The 24,924-nt window shown below is 42.7% G+C and overlaps 1 pseudogene; it reads left to right on the forward strand.

Annotated features, from left to right (window-relative positions):
* The first annotated feature begins 1,248 nt into the window (after positions 1–1,248).
* LOC147893104 (uncharacterized) lies at positions 1,249–24,254 on the forward strand (annotated as a pseudogene).
* The last annotated feature ends 670 nt before the right edge of the window (positions 24,255–24,924 follow it).

Consider the following 24,924-nt stretch of genomic DNA (forward strand, 5'->3'; position numbering starts at 1 on the left):
AAGACTCAAAAAGCAAATGAAGGTGAATGGATATGGGGAAAGGTGATGAGTGAAAATAGAGGAGAGAAAAGCAGTGAAAGAGGGGATGGGCCATTACATATGAGTGGGGACTTGATGATTTTGATAATATACCCTCATTTAAATAATATTAAATATAGGTGGGGTTATACAAGCTAAAAGACAATATAATTCACTACCCTCATGTAAGGTCAAAAACTTAATCCACACAAAATGACAAAGTCACTCAAAGAGACAACTTAAAACTCATTACAATGACCTAAATTGCCACTAATCCTAACACTAAGCACCTATAGCATTTAGGGCCTTTACAAGAGGACAAAAACTAACCCTAATAACACATTAGAAAGCCCCAAACAATCACTACCCCTAAGATTAAGCAACATTTAAGATGGTAAACTTGACCGAAAGAACTAACATTTGCAACTTGGACCTGATTAGCAAAAATTATGCACATACATACCTTAGGACCCTTGTAGAGCCCAAAAATGTACAGTGATGATGAATAAGAGAAGAAACAAGGTGTAGAGGAAGAGGCCCACCACTAAAAGCAAGGAAATTGTTGATATTGACTAGTTTGGTAAAAAATATTGGAAAAACAACAATGAGCACGTACACCTATCCCCATTTTTGCCTCTTTTTCCTTGTTTTTAGTCATGGACCTCAGCTTTGCACTTGCTAATCAGGTTCATTGTTTAGAAGTTAGTTCATTTGGTCAAGTTGACCATGGTAATTAGTTTAGGCCATTGTAATGAGTTTTAGGTTTGGCTTTTGTCTTTTTATGATGGTAGGATTATGTTTTCGGCCTTATATGAGAGGTAGTGAATTATTTTGTCATTTAGGAAGCTATGACACCACCTTTCTTAAAAGCATGTGAATGAGGATCTCTTGCCAAAATGGCCACGTCGGCACTCATATTTAATGGCCTATCCCGTCTTTCATGCCACACTATACTCACAGAGGTACTTGAGGTGACTCCAGCCAATGCAAATTTATAACTCAATCGCAAGGACCAACTAACAAGCAACCAAGGTTATAGCCTCGATCTAGAGAGTATAATGAAAGGTGAAAAATGAAGACAATCAAGATCACCAAGGAATTGAACGGTGGTTCCCCAGTAGTTGCACTTCCACAAGATGAACCAGGGTGTAATACTAGAGGATGCCACAATCCAACCCATAAAAGGGTCTATGGGAATATGGAGCCAAATTAGAGAAAATTACAAGTCAAATGTCGAGTTCCTCAACAAGAAAACAACGATTCGAGGAACTAAACGGAGGAGCTTACAATGAAGAGGCAACCCAAGTATGGGAGATCCTTCAATACTTTAAGACTAGTGTCACTGTGGAGCAACTATTATCGTTGGCTATATGATACCTCGTGGGTTTTTCACAAGGAGATTTGCATAGGTACCCATACAAAATGTAAGTGATAGACTCACTATCCACCACCTAATGATCGAGATGCCTACTATCATATATGAGGCAGTGCCCATAATCACCTTTAGAATTAAAAAACACAAAGTGTAGACTATGTGATATTGGATATGGGTTTGGCATCATCTCAAAAATATTGGCTAAGAAGCTGAAGATGAAGAATTTAAAACCATCTTCTTTCCAAGTTAGAATGGTAGATCAATGTCCATTGGGTCCTCAAGGGATGCTGGCAATGTAATCATCAGGGATCCACTATCCAATGAGTTTAGTGGTCATAGACATGGGAAACAACATATGTAACGGTAGGAGGGATCCACTAAAAGATGAGTCTGGTGGTCTAGGAATGAGCAAAAATGCATATCATCTACTTCTGGGAAAATCTTAGCTAAAGAGCACTAAAGCGCTACATGATTGGGGCTCAAAAATAGTGCCACTAGTAGGCTCAAGGATACTAAAGTTAAAATGCCAACAAACCCCAACAGTGTGCCAAGGAGTTGTAGACCACAAGATTTGGATGTGGATGATCGATTCCCACGAGATGTGGAAACCAAGATAATGGAGGTGAATATTGTACCAGTTCATGAGATAGGGATCTTCCAAATGAATATTGTACAAGTTCATGAGGTAGACATCTTCTAGATGAATATTGTACAAGTTCATGAGGTAGACATCTTCTAGATTAATATTGCACCAGTTCATCAAGTACTAGTATAGTACTAGTTCATAAGATGAATATTGTGATTTCCTAAGGTAGGCATCTTCCATATGGTGGCAAAACTCAAGAAAAAGAAGAAGGATGGGCTAATGTGTGACAAAACAAATATGTATCCAAAGAGCTTCCTAGAAGGTAGAGAGGGAGCTGACATAGCCCCATGCACTGTATAATATCTCATCATAGAAAATTAGATTCACAAGCCCACATAGTATCTAAAAATGGGAATGGAAGAGGCACCATGAGAAGCTAAGGTGAGGTCGACAATGAGTCCCTCCTAGCCAGAAAGTGGTAAGGATGTTGTTTCAAGACATGTTTGCATGGAGAGCGATCTGCAATTTGCTCCTTACAATCTGCTGATACGCAATTATGTGGTTCTTGATGCCAAACTGTTTTGCCAACAAAGGCACCAAATCAACCTAAAGCCAAGCAGGAAAAAAGCCGAGCTTGATTAGCTCCAATGCAATTGATAGGAAAGATTGTTTGTTCTACATCATGGTGGTCTCAAATAAGAATGATAAGCTTCGAGTTTATCCCAATTCCATTCATGACAACATTCTAGACCAAACATGGAAGCTAGCATTTCTAAAACATCTTTTGTAGCCTTGTTTTAAAGATTCTTGCTTTAAATGAGGATAGTTTGAGCTTTTCTTAGATGACTATGACTTGAAAGATCTATATTTACAATCACAAGATGCATGTAGCCTAGCTATGGGTGATCAGAAGGATAAACACCAAGCAACGTCTAGAATTATCTAAAGCTTCACTTGGCTAGGTGGCAAAGGCTAAAGATGGGGATGAACAAATAGGGATACATTGTATACCATGAATGTTATAATACTTCCATTTACTTGAGTCATACTATACCTCAAAATTTGGTGTGCAACAAACCCATTTCAACATATATATCCACATTTTTTAAACCCTTTTTTGATGCATTAAAATGTTTTTCCTAGATCATCTTTGACACTTATTCTGAAGCTTATTTTCATACAACCATATTTTTGCCCATTATAAGAGCATATGAGCCTTCATTATGGATTATGTATTTTTCCTGTCGTTGATTAAATAAACTATTAGCTTATCATTGATATCTTCCTCATTCTAAACGATATTATCATAAACTATAAAAAACGTGTATGAATAGACAGATTATACTCTTGCTATAAAATTATCTTCCATGATATCATTGACAGATCATATGTACACAATGGATTTCGTAAACATGTCTTCAAAAAAAAGTGATCGATTCTATGTTTCTTAATGGTTTCTTATCATAAATTGTAAAAATATTGTGTAAGGCATAATAGCCATAATGTTCACATATCCAATCAATTGACTATTTGCTGCCAATGATATAATGTCGTCCATGGTGGATATATGCTGCTATGACATTTATAGCATTGAATTGTGCACTTGTTTTATGCTTTGCATATCTCTACTTTGGCATATAAGTGTGCACTCGTCTTGTGCTTTGAATGTACCATACTATATAATGTCTTTTGTGTTTTCTCTTCTTGGCATTGATACGAATGCTCTATAGAATTTGTTGTTTCCTCAATTAGGAGATGGCCCAAATGCTCTATGGCATTTTGCCTTTGCATCAAAATTAAATTATTGCTTGTATCACTAGTTGCATTCAAAAATTGGAAAGAAACAATCCTCCTTCTAAGTAAGCATACATGCATCCTTGTCAAATGCATTTGTTCACATAGTAGCAAATGATTCTTGGGTTCCACAAAGTTTTTGCATCATATCTTTGTTCGCTAGTAGTAGAATGATTCTTGGTTACACAAAGTTTTTGCATCACATCCTAGTTCTCTAGTCTTTGCCTTGTGCATCATATCTTTAGTACTCTAATCCGCCTTTGTATCACCTTCCAGTGACATGAGGATAGGCCCTTTCTCATTGCTATTTCAATGTTTTTAATAATGTCATTCCATTTCCAATGCACTATGGTATATATTGCCTATGTGGCCAATGCACTTTGGCATGTCTAATTGCTTCTAGATATACCTCCTATAGAGGAGTGCTTTCTTGTAAAGGCTTTTTGGAATGGAATTTCATTGTATGCACACATTATTTTTCTCTTTTATTTTAATGTTATCTTGGTTTTATATTGATCTCGGCATCATTGAGTTGTCGACTGGCAAAGTAGAATGGGTAGTCTTTCTTATGTTCACCAAGTTGACAAAGCACAATCCAAATTGTATACTTGAATCCATCAAGTATGAACATGAAAATCAATATCCCAATTGGAAGATATAAGGATGGGTGCTGTGATTAGGCACCACTTTAAAAGCTCAAAGGCTTGGTCACACTCTTCTGTCCATAAGAATTCCACTAATAATTTGTAAAGTGGTCTGGCTATCATGGCATACCGCAAGATAAATCTTCGATAATAGCTGGCATGTCCCATAAAGACCTGTACGCCTTTGGAATTTGTAGGAGGAGGCAATTCCATGATGATTTTGATTTTGTCCATGTCAGTTGCAATCCCATGTTGAGAAATGATGTGTCCCAAAACAACTCCATGGGTGACCATGAACTAGCATTTTGTTGGATTTAGGGAGATGCCATACTCCCTACATTTGATTAGAACTACTTCAAGACATTTGAAGTGGTCTTTTTTGTTCAAGTGGATGCACAAATTATCCAAGAACACCTGTAAAAACTTATTCAGAAATAACTTGAAAGCTGTGAACATGACACGCTGGAATGTGGTCGGGGCATTACAAAGGCTAAATGGCATGACTCTATAGGCAAAAATACACCATTTTGTAGTAAATGTTGTTTTTGATTGGTCTTTAGGTCTATTTGCACTTGGTTATAGCCACTGAAACCATCCAAGAAGTTGTATATTTTGGAACCTACCACCTTTTCCAACATTGTTTCTATTAAGGGTATGGGATAGTGATCCCTAATTGTGGTGGCATTCACATTCTTTAAGTTTACGCATATTCTCAGCTTCTTATTGCATTTAGGCATGATAACGCTGGGTGAAACCCAATCAGTATGCTCTATCTCATAGATGAATCTAGCATCTAAGAGTTTTTCTAGCTCGTCATAAACCATGGTGCCATACTTAGGATTTGTTCGATAAGGTCCACATACCTTAGGGTGGGCACCTTCCCTTATACGTATCGTGTGTACTACCATGTCTGGTGAAATTCCTTTCATCTCTTTGTATGACCATGCTAGGCAGTCACGGTATTCCATTAGGGGTGCTTTGAGTTTGGTTTCATCTTCCTGTCAAAGCTATTTCCCAATGAAAACTAGTTTTTCTTCCTCCCCTTCAAGGGCGAGGTTTATTGTGCGAGTTTTTGCCGATCCCTCATAGATTGGAGTTTCTCCAATGCTATCGGTTTCTTGAACTTCAAATTCTCTTAGTGGTCTTGGCATTGCTATGGGGACACTGCCACTTGTGTAATTCTTGAAGTACTCCAGCACTTCTCAAAGATCATCAGCCTTTGATGGTGTATATATTAGCATGGATGCCGGTTGGTATTGTTGAGGTTGAGGCTGGTTGCTGTGCATGTTGAAGATGCAACTATTTTCATCATGGCACCGACTATGCAGATATGGCACCACAACCTTGGCTGGATTTGCTTGTGCAGTGATCCTGGCTCTTAGAACTGTGCATTCATTTGCTATATGATTGGCCATACAGTGTGGGCACCAAACATTTTCTCACAATGGATAAGTCTGAGGTGGCGATTGAGACATGTGAATCTTTTATTCCATGGCTTGCATCATTTCTTCTTTTAGCTTCATGGTCATGGCCTCTAGCTGATCTTCTTTTTACGTTTCGACAGTGGACTTGGCTTTGCCCTTTTTAGAGTACTTATCTCATGCACTGGATCTTCCATCATCGCTGCTGGTGTTAGAGTCGTCATGCCATCCTTGACGTCAATGGTTGCCACATGAGCAACATTGAACGTTTCATTAACTACTAATATTTTTCATGTCTTTATGGTTTTTCTTCCTTAGTCCTGCAATGAACCAGGTCGTGAGGTACTTAGCATCAAGCGTGGGTCACATTTGGCATCTAAGCGTTTCATCTTGCCCAAGTACATGCGTACATCTTCTCGGTGACCTTGTTCGGCTTGCTTAGTTGGAGAGTGGGATCATCTTGTAGTCTTTCTGTTTGAAAGCGCCTCTTGAATTTAGTTTGCAGCAAGTCCCATGTGGCTCTTTCTTCCACTAGGAGGTCTAGGTACCATTCTGATGCTTCATCGGTTAAGGCCATGGGGAACCAGGCGACCTTGGTTTCATTGGATTGATCTCCACCTGCTCGGCATGTGACATCAAAATGCTGGAGGAATTGTGTTGGATCGCCCCTACCATTATATTTGGAAAGTTCGAGTTTGCCCAAGGGCCGCCTGCCTTGATTGTTATTATTATTGCCAAAATTGTTGCGATTAAAGAAATTGTTCCCCTCCACATCAAGGTCAATATCCCCATCATTGCGATGGCGCCTGGCCATGTTGTGGCATGGAGTCGTCAAAGGGATTTCTTGCAAGTGCGGGTGTTGATGTAGTTGTGTTAGGAGGGTTAGGGATGTGTTAGTGTTGTAGGGATCATCATGTTAATAATGTGCCTAGGATTGTCCTATGTGTGTAGGAAAATGTGCCGGTGCAGACGGATCGTCAATTGGAAGTCACGATGGAATTTTATGAGCGAATTAGTGTGAAAAGGGGCTCACATAGGGTCACAAATTAACGAGTGCTAGGGATGACAAAATGGTGTGCAATGGGTTTAAAAAATGCCTCATAGCGTGGTGTTTCCATTGTGAAACCGTGGTCCAAACGGGGTTCAGTTGGGTCCCAAACGGGCAAGATACGAAGTGTTAAAATCAGGGTAAAATGGGGCCTTTTTGTGTGTGTTGGGGGGGGGGTCCTTGGTCAAAAGTTTGGTGTGAATGGGATTTAAGTCTAACTGAGGGGGAGTAACTGACCCAGCTCAGTTGACCTAACTGATTCAATCCAATTGATCCTAAGTCAGTTTGTCTAACTATTAGTTAGAGGAATTGCCAGTTACAAGGGCAGTTACCCTAACCTAATTTAGTCTAACCTAACCTGATTGTGGAGTTAACTAACTACGGTTAGTTGAAATAACTAACCTAAAGTAAGACTAACCTATGTTAAAAACTAACCTTGGTTAAATCTAACCTAACTAGGGTTAGTTGAGTGTTAGGTTAGTTTTTTTTTTTGAAATAGATGCTTGATCATCTAGAATAGCTTCTTGACTGTGTAGGACTGATGTTAGACCATTTGCAGTACTCATTTGAACAAATTGGTTATCCAACATAGCATTTTCATCCTTGATGGACAATATGAACTGCTCAATAATAGCATCTTCCTCACATACATATTTGTCAACTTGCATATCAACATTAGAAACATTGTGAGATAGCATCCTCATCATTGGCATTAATATCATGATTCAGTTTTGTCTCCAATTGTATTGGATCCATTGGTCCATACACTGAAGAGAAAAAACACTTGAGCTTTCTGCATACTGCTCAACCTCTTCATCATCATCGCACATGAAATGGATTTGCCACTATTAGGCTTGCCCTTTCCTTTGCCAGCTTTATCCTTTGCTAACAATGCCTTGTCATAGTTATTGTTGTTATAGAGCTTCTCCCTAGCTTCTTCCTGGAGCAGTCAATGGACCCAACTCCTCAAAAGTTTGAGGCTTAGCCCACTATCTTGCTGTCATCACAATCATAGCGAAGCTTTTGAAACTTGGTGGTAGCCTTCGAAGTACCATCAAGGCCAACTACCATATCCCTATTATAGAGCTGATGCCGAAGAGTCAAGATCTAAGGTGTTATATGTCTCATACAGATCCTTTAGAATGCCCATGCCTCTACTGACGTGTCGATCATTTGGGATGTGAGGAAGTACAAAGTCCATTGTGGTCCCTATGATCAATGCCAGGGATTGGGCATCTCTATCCTCCCATGCTTCGAGTGTTGAGATATCAAGCTCCACTCGTGATATGCCAGGGTGATCGTTGTGCATTTATGTCACCGACTTCTTAGTTGTAGATGTGGTTGGTACACCGCCCATGAATAATAGCTGGATGATAGCTATCTTTATGTACTCTAGTTAGTGGCTCAGTTAGTATGCCACCTTAGTTAGCTGAGTTTGGTTTGAGACCCACATATAGGGTTCACCTATTCTTTTGTACTTAGAGTTCTTTTGGCTTTCACAACTAAGAAGAGGAAAACTATTTTCAGCCTCCACCTTTGTGTATATTCCCCCATTGTGTATGTGAGAAAGCTCCACGTGAGACTCCTTCCTTCTCTCCCACTCTCTTCACATGGTATCAAAGCTCGGTTCATGGTAAGGAGCTCAAGAAAGCAAACCAAGTTCACGGTGTCCTAGTAAGAGGATCAGTGTTTCTTTCCTTTTTTTTCGAGTTTAGGAGCAAATCTCTGTAGGTAGCATAGCCAGAAAGTGAAAGAGTGCACTGTCTCAGATTGGGACGCCCTTCGTGGTGTGTCAAAAGGGCAGTATATGCTACCAGGGGGGAAGACCTCGATGAAATTATTAGTTTGATTCGAGGCCGTTTCGGGGCCTGTTTTGGTGGTGGAAGTTTTCCGCAGGTACTTAGGAAAGTGCCCTATTTTTGCTGTGCGACCACTGTTCTACAGGTCGGTGAAAAGTTATTGCAAAAATTACATCATATGCCTGTGCGCAGAGATATTAGGAGTGACAGAATCATTCTTATTGCCTGTTGATGCATAATCGTCACTAGGAAGTGACTGTGTGGTCAAATACCACTCTCATTAGTTTTGCAGATTTGCCCTTGTGAGGCAGAAGTTGCGTTTTTTTGCAGTGACAGAATATTTTGCAGTGTTCTGTAATGGCGTCTGATGCTCTTTCACAGATTGTCACTAAAAAGCTTGACAAGAATAACTTCCAAGCATGGAAGTTTAGAATGACAAATTTCCTTAAGGGAAAAGGCTATTGGGAGTTCATTACTGGAGCTGAACAAGAACCAGTTATTCCTAATGTTCCCAATCAACAAGAGTTGCAGGCATTCAAAGGCTGGCGTGAGAGAGCCAGAAAAGTTATGTACTGGATGTCTATCAATATTTCAGATTCTATGATTGTGCATACTCAGGATGCAAGCACGCCGAAGGCGGTATGGGATACTTTGACAAAAGTGTATAGCACAAATACACAAGCCAAGAGAATGTAGCTCAAGCAAGAGTTGCATAATGTGCTGAGAGAAAATATGAGCATCAATGACTACCACATGAAGGTGAAGAACATTGCAAATGCACTTGCTTCTATTGGGTCACAGTGGAAGATGATGATTTAGTTTCCGTGACCTTGAATGGTCTAGGAAAGGATTATGCACAATTCCGGACATCCATTGCCGTCCGTGAGAATTTTTCTGATCTTGAGGAGTTGATTGCTCTTCTAATTTCTAAAGAGAAGAGAAATGGTGGTGCATCTTCTTCAGGAGGAACTTCAAAACAAGTTGTTTTCTACTCAAATGCTGGAAGAGGTAGAGGCAGAGGTAGAGCAGGCCGATTTGGAGGCCGTGCCAAAAATCAGAATATGCAGCAAATTCAAGAAAATCAATCCTATGGAGGAGGACGTGGTAACTTTAGAGACAGGGGGGACTGGTGATGATATTGCACATCCTATTGTGCAGATTAGTAAAATTCCTTTGTCTATGTAGGATGGAAAAAAGAAATACGTGTCTGATGTATTTCATGTCCCAAATATCACCAAGAACCTGGTTTCTGTTGGTCAAATGGTTGAGCAGGGCTTGCAGGTCAGATTTAATCCTCATGGATGCTTTGTTGAGGATATGAAAAATAAAGGTCGCTTGATAGCAAAAGGGAAGAAGAAGGGCAGGATGTTTACATTGGATGCGGACATGCCTAAATTGAGTGTAGCAATGTTTGCACATGGGACCAGTGTAGTTGCAGATATTGATATCTGGCATAAACGCATTGGTCATGTTAATGTACAGCGACTTAAATTAATGCAGGCCCAAAATATTGTTGCAGGATTTGCCTAAGTTCAAGGTTGCAGAAATGCATAAGTTATGTGAAGCCTGTCAATTTGGAAAACAGGCGAGGAAACCATTTCCTAGACATGTTCAAGAGAGTAAGAGGCCTTTGGAATTAATCCACTCTGATGTGTGGACTACTAAAGCTGCCTCTATTGGAGGCTGTCATTATTTTGTTACTTTTATTAATGACTATAGCAAAAAAGTTTGGGTGTATTTTATGAAAAAGAAAAGTGAAGTGTTTGGGCATTTCAAAGCTTTTAAAGCTATGGTTGAAAAAGAAACATGCTTGTAAATAAAATGCCTAAGGTCAGATGGAGGGGGAGAGTACCTCTCAAATGAGTTTGCAAGTTTCCTACAGGAGCATGGCATAAAGCAGCAATATTCATTCAGTCATACCCCACAGCAAAATGGACTTGCAGAAAGGAAAAACAGGCATATTGGAGAGGTATCTCATGCCATGCTCAACGAAAAAGACCTGCCAAATTATTATTGGGCTGAAGCAGTTGCTACAGCAGTCTACATAATGAACAGGACTCCCACTCAGCAATACATGGCATGATACCAGAGGAGAGGTATACTGGTAGGAAACCATATATTTCTCATTTGAAAGTTTTTGGTTGCATTGCCTATGTTCATGTGCCAGATGAGTTGAGATCCAAGTTGGATCCAAAAGCTGAGAAGTGCATCTTTATTGGTTATTCTCTGCAGCAGAAAGGGTATAGATGCTATGACCCTTCTACTCGTAAGTTTACAGTGAACAGAGATGTTTTTTATGAGATGAGCAGTTGGTATAAACCAGTAAATGTGATTGATGATGTGAATGCACAAATTGGTAATGCTGCACAGAATTCATAGCAGCAATCACAAAATATTAGTGGACCTGTAGTGTCCTCTAGTAGTGGTTCACATACTTCGCCATGGATAGGTAGATTGAGATCAGGAGGATCTCCTTAAAGCAATACAGATAGTGGTATGCAAGTATCATGAAAAGGAAAACAGAAACTAGATCAGCGATGTGAATGCAGGTCACTCTTATGTGGATGGTGAATCCAGTGGCTCAGAACAGAGCCTTGATGATGAGTTGGGTATTCCTTCTATTGTTACACCTGGAGTAAGGAAGATAAGGGATGTTTTGAAAGCACCTGGTAGTGAGCCTATTTTGCGTAGGTCTACCAGAGCTAGGTATCCTGTGGATAGGCTGAAATATGATGGATTTACATCCATTCACTATGCCTATATGGTCAAAGTGATACATGAACAAGAACCCACTTCTTTTGAGCAAGCCACGGGAAAAGAAAAATGGGAGAAAGCCATGGATGAAGAAATGGATGCCTTAGAAGCAAATGCTACGTGGGAATTGGTGCCTTTGCCTAAAGACAAGAATGCCATTGGTTGCAAGTGGGTTTATAAGGTAAAGCACAATGCAGATGGTTCTGTGAACTATCAAGGCAAGATTAGTTGTCAAGGGGTATGCACAGACATATGGCATTGATTATGAAGAAACACTCAGTCCGGTTGCAAGGATGGCAACCATAAGAGCAGTCATTGCTATGGCTGAATCAAAGGGATGGTCTTTACATTAGATGGATGTAAAGAATGCTTTCCTGCATGGTGATTTGCAAGAAGAGTTCTATATGGAGCAGCCACCAAGTTATGTTCATGCTGTTTATCCTAAGTTTGTTTGCAGGTTGCAGAAAGCCTTGTATGGCTTGAAGCAAGCACCCAAAGCATGGTCTGACAAGATAGGACAGTATCTTATCACTATTGGCTTTCAGATTTCCAAGGCAAATTTCTCACTTTATGTGAGAAAAACTAAGAAAGGCATTATGCTGCTTGTCATTTATGTTGGTGATTTGATCATCATAGGTGATAGTGATGAAGATATCCTTCATGTGAAAATGCTATTGAAGCAGAAGTTTGAGATGAAGGATTTGGGAGAGTTGTGTTACTTCTTGGGCATTGAGGTGATTAGATTCACAAGTGGGATATGGCTCTTGCAGAGGCAGTATGGATTGGACATGCTGTCCAAATATGGGATGACAGGCTGTAAGCCTATTTCAGTTCCTTTGGAGCAGAATGTGAAGTTGAGCGCAGATGCAGGTGAGATTTTGGAAGACCCTACTATGTACAGACGCATAGTAGGAAGTTTGATTTATATGACTATTACCAGGCCAGATTTGAGCTATGCTGTTGGGTTGGTAAGTCAGTTTATGCAGGCTCCAAGGAAACCGCATTTAGATGCGGCTAGACGCATACTGAGGTATATGAAGTCCACATTGCAATATGGACTATTTTATGCGACTGGGATTCAGATACAGTTGCATGGATACACTGATGCTGATTGGGCTGGTAGTATTTCTGATAGACGATCTATAAGTGGATATATGTTCTCTTTGGGAGTGCTGCAGCCACTTGGAGCAGCAAGAAATAGCCTACAGTTGCCTTGTCGGCACAGAGGCTAAGTATAGGGGTGCAGCAATGGCTAGCTTGGTTGCATAAGCTACTTTATGATATGCATCAGATGGGCCAGTTGTCATTTATTGTGACAACTTGAGCAGTATACACTTGGCAAATAACCCAGTCTATCATGTTAGAACAAAGCACATTGAGGTGCATTATCACTATGTGCGGGAGAAGGTTCTAGTAGATTTTATTGATCTAGTTTATGTTAGCACAGAGGATCAGGTAGCTGACATATTCACGAAGGCATTGGATGCAAAGAAGCTGCGCACGTTCAGAGACCTGCTTGGTGTGCAGGAATTGGGATTGAGCTTGAGGGAGAGTGTTGAGATATCGAGCTCCACTCGTGATATGCCAGGGTGACCGTTGTGCATTTATGTCACCGACTTATTAGCTACAGATGCGATTGGTACACCGCCCATGAATAATAGCTGGATGACAGCTATTTTTATGTACTCTAGTTAGTGGCTCAGTTAGTATGCCACCTTAGTTAGCTGAGTTTGGTTTGAGACCCACATATAGGGTTCACCTATTCTTTTGTACTTAGAGTTCTTTTGGCTTTCACAACTAAGAAGAGGAAAACTGTTTTCAGCCTCCACCTTTGTGTATATTCCCCCATTGTGTATGTGAGAAAGCTACAAGTGAGACTTCTTCCTTCTCTCCCACTCTCTTCACATCGAGCTCCTCCCTATCTATTGGTATAAGTATCCTCCCCTTGTTTTCTACAATGTCATCTGGCTTCTCCTCCGCTCTCGTTGTCAGCTTCCATAATTTTCAAGCCACTAAGTGACTCCATATCTTCACCTTCCAGATAGGATAATTAGTCCCATCCAGTTTCCCAAACTCTCCAAAATTAGGGATGGTGGGGTAGGAGGAAGGGAGAGAAGGGGCTAAAGAGGCTTTTGCTTCTGAAATTGACATCTCTGTTTTGCTAAACCTCACGTTAAACCGAAAAGAAAGCTCAAGCGTCTGTAGACCAAAACTCTGTACATGCTTGACTAAACTTGAGTCACCCTCTTCTCGCAAGGGCACAGTCCTCCAATTGTGGATGTTGATTCAACAAGGTCCTTGCCTTCAAGCTCCCACACTTGTGAGCCTTCTACTTGGGCTCTGATACCATTTTAGAAATCAACCAACAGAGGGTACGCACAATGAAAGACTGATAAAATAGCCTAGGAGCTCATGTATTATGTGTGGTGGATGGAATCACAAACTTCTTAACTTATGTGCTTCAAATAGATGTGTAGACTAGTAAATAGACAATGATCCAGCCAGATATAGAAACCACCCAAACAATATATTTTCATCCAAAGCTATGGACACAATACAAAAGAGAGAGATCCAGAGTCCCACAAGGATGTGGTCCTCTGATCTTACCACAAGGTACTTCTACTATCTATCAGATATCTCTAGATCACTGAGCCTACGTGTTCCACCTCAAGTGTATGTAGACTCTCCATCAAAAGACCTCAGCACCTTGCTGTCCTAGAAGATAGCCTAGCCTCCAGCCCTAGATGAGCTTAGTCTATAGCAACTCTTGGACTCCTCTTCCTCCTGGATGTAGGCATGAGGGTCTGTGTACTATTGCTCCCCAACGTGCTGGCCTACTAAATGAATGAAAGCCCTACAATGGGCTCTTTTATAGGCCTCTAGGGGCCCCATAATAGCTAACCAGTTTGCCCCTTATTGGCTGATTGGAACAGGGCCCAACCGACCGCACCTGTTCCCTTATATGGGCCTGTGGGCTACCCATTCTTGAGCCGTGGCCGACCAGCCTAGGCCATCTTGTAGGCCCTTAACCTGCCCATAGATCAGCTCATCCCAGGTGCCTCTAGCTTGGGATAGTCCTCTTTCCCAATATGCCTCCTTCTAGGCTCATTCCATGCCTTGTTCCTGGCGCCATCTATTGTAGCCTTCATCCTACAATAACCCCGCCTTATTTGCTGTGAGGTGCTACCCATGTGACAGCCCCCTCTCTCTCTCTTCTCTGGGCATATGCTACCCAAGGTCTCCCTCCTCCACGGTCTCCTCATTTGGGAGCCAGCAGATGGGGAGGTGACCTTTCCAACATGCCCACCTCCAAGTAGGCCTAAAGTCTACTTGCACATTATTGACTCATTTTAGTTGCATTGAAATACCAAAGGGTTATGGTAGGCCTTGTAGTGGATGAAGATTTGTATGATTCAGATGATCCATGGAAGTAGAAGTGGGATGAGTGCATTGAGGTAAATGTTTCTTCAAAGATCTCTAAAATGGACATGCTTATGGCACATAAGCCACCACTATTACATACCCTATGATGCACATGTCTAATATTAAAAGGGCTACCCATCATTGGTGTTCCCATGGATGATTTAGTCACTAGATGTCTTGTTATTACCTGAATGGTAATATGTATCCTTTTTATTCTTCCCTTGGTTGCAAGTCATGAATGATACATTAGTTCAATTTGGGTAGGACATTAGGTCAATTGTGGCAGGGGTAGATGTGCTATACTTTGTTATGCGTAAGTGATAAGAGCTAGGATGTTATGGTGCTTGTGACTCCATTAGAGGATGAACTACATCAATTGAACCAATATGTACTGTGCTATAAGATTGGAAGTTAGGAGCTCTAAGTTTTAGTTGAAGTTTAAATTTCTTCAAGGTTTTTGAGTGGTTCCATAACAATCCTACCTATGTGGGGTATTGGTGGGGGTGTAAATGTTGGTGACGAAGGGAATCAAGGTGCATGATCTACAGAGAGAAACAAATAGCCAATGCACTAGTTGTTGCATGAGGATTTGCAATGTTGATGAGCCAACTTGTTCATCTACACGAAATGTGTCTATAGGAAGATCTATGGAAATTCACTCAATGTTGATGGTGCCTTGGTCTCCGAGCAAATGATTTTTGTAATGCTTAGCAAGATGGCTCTCACTTCCACTATCATATGTCTTTTTGGCCTTTAAGTCTTTCTATGCAGGTGCATATTCTCGATTAGTTTCTTTCAAGATTAATTTGCACCGTTGGAGCATGACGAGCTCTATGCGTGATTATGGAGGTGCATATTCTTGATTGGTTCCTTCAAGATTAATGTATGCCATTAGAGCATGATGAGTTTTACGCTAGAGTATGGCGTTTTTTGTTAAAGGCTTTACATGACCCATAGGCATTGTAGATGCTAGAATTTGTGCCATTAGAGCATGATGAGTTTTACTCTAGAGTATGGCATTTTTTGCTAAAGGCTTTACATGACCGATAGGCATTGTAGATGCTAGAATTAAGGCCACTATTCCCTTTGCTAGTTCTTTTGGTATGCAAGAGAATCTCTTGGAAAGTGGTAGAAGGAGCATGTACTTCATCTTGCAAGAGATTCTCTAGTTATTGTGCCGCACGCCATGCATGATATACAAACTAATTTGCCATTGTGATGTGTTTGGGGGGGCACTTCACTTTCCAAATGTAATTACATGGAACATTTTGGTTAAGACAATTTTCCATTGGTTGGTGGGAGCTACATTTTTGGCTATAGGTGTACTCAAAAGGATAGATTATAAAATGGCGTTACTTGGTAATGGATGAATTCTCTCTTGCATTGTGTAGGCTAATTGGTCCCTTTGTCTTAATGGCTATCTCAATGGTGCAAAAAATAGACAATTTCTTAGTGTTTGGTCATTATTCATAATGAGCAATGGTGTAGTTCCTTCATTACATAGAATTATCGTTTCTGAAAAACAAAAGAGTATTGCCTCCTCACCCAAAATGTTCTATCTAATTGCATTTGGAAAGCCAAGTACCCACCCAAACACATCACGATCATCTGTGCTAACAATGCTATGTGGCAAATCGTCCCCTTACCAAAACGTTCCATGTCATTACATTTTGACAAATTGTCTCCTAAAATTTCATTTTACCAAAATGTTCCATGTCATTACATTTTGGCAAATTGAGCATGGTGTCAAACTAAGAAAACATAAATTTCTCGAGCCAATATTTTGAAATATGCCAATACAGCCCCACCGCCAACCCTTTCACCATCTTGCCATGTTCAATCTTAAACAATTGATCAAACAACAGTTAGTGGCAACTCAAAGCACAATGTCGCTAAAGTTTAGTTATCTTCAAGCAAACTAAAATGAGCCTTCCACCTCTTGCAAAACAACCAAGTCCCTTGGTCTGTATCTTAGAGTTATACTGTGGGGGGGTCACTAAGCAGTATGTAAGATAGTTGTGCGATCAACAGAAGGGGTTTTACATTTTTACAAAGTTACCTAAAATATACGTACATAAGGGCTTTTTTAATTCAAAAAGTAAAAATTTCCATACATAAGGGATACATTTATCACCTCAAAATTTACTAAAAGGATGTATATAGGTTATTAAAATTCATAGGTAGGGTTTTTTTTAAATAACCCTTGATTGCATGTGCTATATGGGGTGTTTATGTAATGAGCACCATCCGTTAAGTGAGAATTGCCCTATGCTACAGCAATAGAGCATGCTATGACTCCTCAAATTCAATGAACGCTCTCTCAAAATACTAGCCTATCAAAGACTTCATGGGCATAGGACATGCTTCTAACTTCCACTATCTCAGTCTAGTACTAAGATGAAGTGGTTCCCAAGTGGATCCATCAATTCAGTGGCTTCTCCCAAATTCTGCCTCAAGCATCACTAATGCAGTCTATAGAAGGTGATTAGCAAGAAACTAGACCTACAATCGTAAGCTTATTTCTAGTTTTTGAATTTGGTCTCAAGTATATCCATGTCATCATCATATGAGGAGCACTCTTGATATAGACCCCATGTATAGTTTCAATGGCCATATTCTTTGATAGTTTTCAAAGTATAATCAAGAGAGGATGTTTCCCCTTTGCATTTGGCTACATCTTTTGGATTTGTGTTTTTACATAATCAAAGGAAGGCTGCATGTTGCAAAAAAGAAACCATATACAACAATTGCATTGTATTTATGTTGAGGCTTCAAAAAAGTTCAATGCCCAAAAAGACTCCATATTTCGTAGTTGAAGGATGCAATTCTAACCTACAACTTTGTAAACTTACGGCAGCAACATATATAATTATCTAGAAAACTCAACCTACATCTATAGGGCACCATTTTCTCTTTTACAATAGGGCTCTTTTTCTTGGTGATGTGTTCCTGTAGTGATTCTCCTTCATCCATCCTCATGTCGTATAGCTTTGTCTCCAGGTGCAAGATTCTCGCCTCGCTGTATAGCTCATACATATCCCTCAATGTCGTCCAGGCCTCAAAAGAAGTGCTATACATCTAAATATGAGGCAGCACCATATCGGCCCGTACCCACAATGATAGCCAAGGCTTCCACATCCCGGATATGCCATGCTCTCACTAATACAGGGTCTGCTGGCGTTGTCACCGCCTCCAAGGAGGATGTGGCTGGAGTAGTTACAGTGGCCTGAGGTATCAGATCTATCCCCGTCGCACTCCCCCACGGCTCCCTCAATATCAAGTGGCTCCGAACATTCATTTTCCACAACAGGTGGTTGATCACGTAGTGCTTGCCTGTCTCACCAAAATTTGGGATCTAGTGTGTCTATTGGCCATGATAATGAGCTGATAGAGGTAAAGAGTTTAGAGTGTCGTACACCTGCCTGAACATGAGTCTCCCCCTTGGGTACAATCCTTCAGACACCTGCCTCAGCCTCAGCCTCCTGCCTGGGTACACTCCTTCAATCACCTAAGTTAGTTCCTACGAGCAATGAATCAAGGTCGTCCTTCAGCAAGGTCCTTGCCTTCAAGCTCCACTTCCCAGGAATTTCCGTCAGGGCTCTAATACCATGTTATAAATTGAAATCCCACCAAAGGGTATCCCGCAACAACGGAAGACTGATAGATAGCCCAGGAATTACACGCGGAAGTGTTTCACTATGGAGTCAAGCTTCATCAAGATGTGTGTGCAGGCCAGTAAATAGACTGCTCTCAAAGACAAATATAGAAGCAACACTTAATATTTACGTCCGTCCACAAACTGGACAAGATACAATACCAAAAGGTTCTCCTACTATATGCCTGGCACCTCTAGATCTCTGAGACCGCATGCTCCACCGAGCATATGTAGACTCTCTCCAAAGCATCTCTTCCACCTTACTGTTTGGATACCAGCCTAGGTGGGCAGCACCTTGAGCTAAGTCTGCAGCCCTTGTAGGTCTCCTTCACCTCCTATGTATAGGCACAAGAATGGTCCTCCTGCTGCTCCTTCTTGCTCTTGGCTTGCTGCTCCAAGTGATATGGAATGAGGCCCCAAAGGCCTCCTTTTATAGGGCTGGAGCCCCTGCCAAATAACCGACCAGCTGGCCTACTTTTACTGCCCCTACCAGCCGACTGAAGGGGGAGGGCTATAAGTAGCCCCCAAGGGCTCATTTGCTTGTTTTAATTGGCCCTGCCTGGCCACATGGCTTCCAGCCATTGGCCCAGGCAGTCCCAGCCTTTATCATTTGCCCCAGACCTACCCAAAGGGTCCCAAAACTTATGCTGAACTGGTTTCCCTGTGCATTTCTGTCTTCTCTATGTGTGGACAGCATCTGGATCCAGATCTGCACTCCATGGTGGATCTCCTCTGCCAAGTGCTTCCACATTCTCTCTGGTGCCCACATGACAGCCGATGTACTGCCCATGTGGCAGCCCCATGCCTATTACTATTCTACAGTCCACCCCCCCCCCCCCCCCCCCCCAATGCACTCAACATAGGGGGGCTCACAAGTGGGGAGGTGACCAGTCGTATTCCAACAAAATTGTCTAGTTAAAGACAATAAACGCCACGCTCAGAGAATTTTGCTCGGACCAAATGCTCTTAGGAAAGACACACCCTCATGGGCAAGATTGAACTGGATGCGCTGATTTCCCTCCTACTCAGTTTCTGCTACTCTCGTCACTGCAAAAGCTTTAAGCTATGCCGAGATGAAGATCATCTTACTGGTGAGAAGACTGTGCTATCCCATGGATGCAAGTGAAGACAATGCCTCTTGTCATAGCCATGTTCATGACAATGGTAATACAGATGCTCTTTGTCATGCTCTGCTTTTCCTCACATCGTATCATAGTCTTCTCCTTGTCCTCTTGTAACTATATTGCCACAAGCTTGAAAGGTTCACATGGTGGTTGATGGACTCGGTTGGCCCTTGGATTATCTAGAAGCGCTAAGCCGTTGCTCGATCCATTGGTGGTAAGAATCTAAACTCACATATCCTCGATCAACGCCTCCCAATCATACTTGGCTATCTCCATATCCGCATTATAATGGTTAGTGTGCCACCTGTGTCACCAAGTATCCACTTTTCCTAACAAATGCATGAAACGTAGGATGAACTTGGCAATCTTTGTGTGATTGGGCCAGAAATAAGCACTTTTGTCATACCTTTCCAAGCTGAGCTCCTCTTAGAATGAAGACTTGGCCAATTGGTTGAACTGGCATAACTAGCTCTGCTACTTTGGTGTGAATCAAAGAACGGGGTTAGACTTGATCCCTTTCCTCCTTGGCACACTGTCCCCTTCTCTATCTGCACAGTCCTGTCCTGAAGGTACTTGACGTAGCACCTTGGAGCTGTATGACCTGTGTGATGAGGGTCTGTTGGGCTTGCATCTACATCATGGCAACTAGATTTGTGGCAGGCAGCCTTTCCATCATGGAGCACTAACTTGAACTTCAGTGGGTTGTTGCAAAGGGTTTGGAAAACATTAGAGTTCACTGACGTTACAGTGGTGGTGAAGGGGCGAGAGTTTCCCTTCAAAAATTTGCCCCCCAGTTTTTTTTTTTTTCCAAGAAAAAGACTTCTTTACGTAAGAGAAAAAACCTGCAAGAGCAAGCTCAAAGCGGAATACATCATGAAATCATAAGGATAAATAAAAAACCCCCTCAGAGTGAGGTGGAAAACAACCAAGGCTGAGGCTGAAAGTGCCACCTCAACCCTATAGTAGTCTCAGAGAAGAAAGGAGAATCCTTCCATTCCCTGAAGAAAGAAGCCCTCCTAGCTGAGGCTGCACGAGAGTATCCCTGCATACCCGTCCATACAGCCATCAAAGTATGTACGGTGTCTGTCCAGATACTAGCCAATGTGTGCGAGGGATGAACCTGAGTACCCTCCAAAGCCTCTGTGCTTCTGGCTCTCCAGATATGCCAGGATGCTATGCTCGCTAGAATCTCCCAAGAAGTATCCACAGAGGCATGTACAGCTGTAAAAGGAAGGTGTGGTACCACATCCAACGAACAGGACTCAATCCGATGGAGTCAACTCTCTCATAGAAAACTTGAGGTCCTGTAAGAGAAAGCCAAGCCACTGAGCCCCATGTCATAAAAAATGGGGAGTGGGCAAAGTGACTGAAAATCCTGGCTACCCCCATCCAAATCATCCTCGCCTGTCTGCAATCCCATAAGCAATGCTGAATAGACTCCAAAGCAAAAAGGCATCGAGGGCATGTAGGGTCGGCTCCAAATCTGGACCTCCAAAGGTTCACTGCAATCCCACCATGGATAGAAAGCCAAAAGAAAATAGTGATCTTTCTATTCCAGTGGGATTTCCAGAGTCTCCTCCAGAAGCACCTCTGCAGATCCGCAGTGATATCAAAAGTCTCCCAATAAGGAACTCTGGAAGGTCTCCAACCTCTACTACTGAGCTGATATCTCCTGGCATTACTGACCGTGTAACGAAAGAAGGGGATGCTCTTCTCTCGATGCCCTGCGTCAATCCACTCCCACTCTCCGGGGTCCCACTGCAAATACCTGATGGGAACTCCCCCATAGAGCCAGAGCCTCCAAGACCCGGTGGAGAGTAGCCGGGGGTCTGGGTCTAGGAACCACTCTGAATCTGATCCCACAACCCTGATAGGCTGAAAAGCAGACTCAAGCAAGATGTCCTCTGTGGACCTGAGCAATCTGCCACCAACCTGGACACTAAAAACCAAAGCATCCTCTTGTGCATCTCGAAAGGCCAAAACCTGAAGCGGAACACCGCCTCTCGAAAAAGTACCTGCCCAAGTGGAGGAAGTGAGTGGCATATCATCTGTGTCTACCCAAACCTCTGGAAGGGCTGCCTCAATCTGCAAGATCCTCCCTGCACTCCCTTTGAGATGTCCTGTCAACCTTGATTTGGTCTCCTCTGGAAGCCTGCGAAAAGCTTTCCAAGACCCCATAGAAGATGCAGGTCCCCTCTCCCACCTGGACCACTGCATGTAGAGTGAGGCACCCAGTGGTCTGCCATGATCATCTAAAATACTGTCATTCCACATGATGGGTTGCCTATCAATCTCTTCCCGAGAGGAAGGAGGAATCCTCCGAAGAGTGCTTCTGAAACTGGCCCAAGCTTTCAGAATGGCAACCATGAGAGGGGACGAAGGTGATCTGAGGTGTGATGTGGTGAAGATCCACCTAACACTGCTCATCCAGACTCCTCCTGAAGAAGGTGTGCACCTCTGTATGCTGCTCATAAGAAAGTCCTTCCACGGTTCCTGCCCTGGCATAAGTCCCCGCACCACCATCTTGCAAAGTAAAGCTCTACACTGTAAATCTGGATCAATAATATTGAGACCCCCTTCCTGTGTAGGGAGGATGAGGGTCTCCCAAGCCACCCTGGCTAAGGCATCTGCTGTGCCATCAAGCCCACTCCAGAGAAAGTTTCTGATCGGTCTTCTGAGCTGAATGATGCAGTCCCTAGAACGGCACCAGCATGAACAAACAAACCAGGCCGTGGCCAAGAGGACCTGGTTGACCACCACAACTCTAGAGGCAAGATCCAGCTTGGCTGAGCTCCAAAAAAGAAGCTTCCTTCTGATGCTCTCCAAAACGGGAGCAAACTGCTGCGTGGTAGAAATATCCAAGCCGACCTGGCAGCCCAAATACCTGATAGGCTCACTCCTCTGAACCCAAGTGAATCCTATGTCAAGCCCCCAAACTGGAGTGTCCTCATCACTGATCCAAAAGCCATTGGATTTATGCCAATTTATCTGCGCCCTTGCCGCCAAGCAAAATAAATCCAATGCTGTCCTGAAAGAAGTGAGCGTCTGTGGAGTGGCATCCAAGTAAACTGCTGTGTCATCTGCCAACTCACTATCAAGTAGCTCCTCTTCCCTTCTGATGGGAAGTCTCAGCCCAAAGATGTCAGCTTGAGATCTAACATAGATACTCATAGCTTCGGCCACGAACAAAAAAAGGAAAGGAGCAAGGGGGCATCCCTGACGGACTGCCCCCCAGTTTGAACGAGGCTATCAAGAGGAGAGGCCTAGGGTAGTGGAAATATGCGACATGGCTGGTGGAGCAGACTGCTTCTCTGTAGCAGCAGATTTCTGCTACCTCATCAAGCCCACATACAATCTGGTAAATGGCACCAAGGTTCGGGCGGTGGCCGCTTATCTAGGGATAACAAAGCTGCTTCACAAGACCAAGGAGGTTCTCTACATGAACGTTTTCATCCACTCGAGGTCTTGAATAGCTTTCCTACAACAATACAGGCAATTGCAATCGCCTGTGGATGAATACAGATGTCTCAAGGTCATCACTGTCGCCTGCATGAAGGCCTTCTTTGATACTAAACACTCGTCAGCTCCCCATTCCTCTCACCAACAAGAGAGCATCCAGTGCTTTGCAAAGCTTGCCATGCCATCTTCACACCAAAACCATGGTGCGAATTGCGTCTCTCCCAGACCACTATGTACACGAGGTGATTGAAGAACTTGTTAATGAAGAAGTCAACCTGAATCTCAAATGCAGCAAGGCCCAGGCAAGGAAGGAACATGAAAGGCTGGCTCAATAGCATGATTGGAGTAGAGTGTAGAACCGACCGGGAAAGGTATAGGCTGGCAATTGCCTTGACAAGGATGCTGGAAAAGAGTCTAATTTTTGACCGACCATGGTTGGAGCTTTCGTCGCAATACTGGTGATGTCTCTTGGAGCATATAGGCATCTCGATCAGATTCGTATATGTTACATAGCTTCAACGTGCGAATGCTTTCTTGGAGCTGAGGATTGGAGGAAGCTTGCATGACCTGGGACGACTACCTGCATACGTAGAATTTAGAGCCGCAGATGTTGTTATCGTTGGTGAGACATTTCAAGGAGATAGGGGAATCAGTGAGCGAGAAGAGATGAAGAGGTTACCACCAACTCCTAAGACGGACTCGTGCCTATGAAAATTTGTGGACAACGCATCCATCTATGCAAGTCAGGATGTCTCCTTCGTCGAAGCCTTACCGTGCCCGGAGCTCCCACGATATGCTCTATGCAGCGACTGAGAAGCTGATAGCTAAGGCAGCTTCTCCACTGAGGAGGAGGAGAGGCTTTGGGAACTCATGGACATGTCCAAGCTCAGCCCTTACAACGAGATGGCACTCAATTCGGCCTTCCTGTGTCAACCCCACATCTTGAAGCATGCACAACGAGGAGCTGTCCAAAGGCTAGGGAGGAAGATAGGAAAGACCTTGGTGAGTTTATATTGAAAGTCGTCCAGGCTAGCGTCGAGGAAAACTCTCAACGCTCCAAGGAGATTATGGCGCTCCAAAAGCAGTATGATGAGTTGATTAGTGACAAGATATGCTATCTTTCTCAAAATCTTTTGATTTTGAGATACATTTAGAAGGTGTTGACATGTCCCAGCACTCTTGAAACCTCTGATCTGCAAGCAAACACAAGAACACACACAACGTGAGAAACTGAGCAGGCTGCTCACCACCCAACCATGACATCTACGGGATGTGATCCCGAATCAGGAGATGTCCCCTCCGAGCCACGAGCTCAGCTACTGGCACGAACTCCCAACCAGATCCTATCCAGCCTGGTGTCCCATACCACCAGGTGGCGCTGTGAAGCCTGGGATCTGCTACTGGGCCTTGGGCTACGCTATGATGCAGGCGCGCGTCCGTGACTAATCCAAGATCAGACCTAGCACCTGGGAATGAAACTTGCTCCCATCGGCTCACTGAGAACTGAACCCATGGGCCCCTTATATAGACTCGGGCCCCAAGCGCCAAAAATAGCGAAGACCACTAACTGGTTCGTACCCTTGCCACTCAACCCGAGAATCAAGCCTGCCTACCTCTAAGCCTCCCCAGGCTACCTGAGCTAGTCATGTGTACCCAGTACACGTCAGATACCAATCCGTGCGCATGACATACTTCCCTACTCTAAGAACTCACTCCTGAGTTCACTAAAAAACCTGGAAATGTTCTCTGCAGGTTTTGTAATGTCTCCCATGTTGCATCCTCCTCAACACGATCCTTCCACTTGATCTTGTATTCCGTGATAGT

This window comes from Dipteris shenzhenensis, chromosome 16 (assembly GCF_047967505.1).
Source record: "Dipteris shenzhenensis isolate YYH24624 ecotype China chromosome 16, Dip_SZ_1.0, whole genome shotgun sequence".
In the NCBI taxonomy this organism is placed as follows: domain Eukaryota; kingdom Viridiplantae; phylum Streptophyta; class Polypodiopsida; order Gleicheniales; family Dipteridaceae; genus Dipteris; species Dipteris shenzhenensis.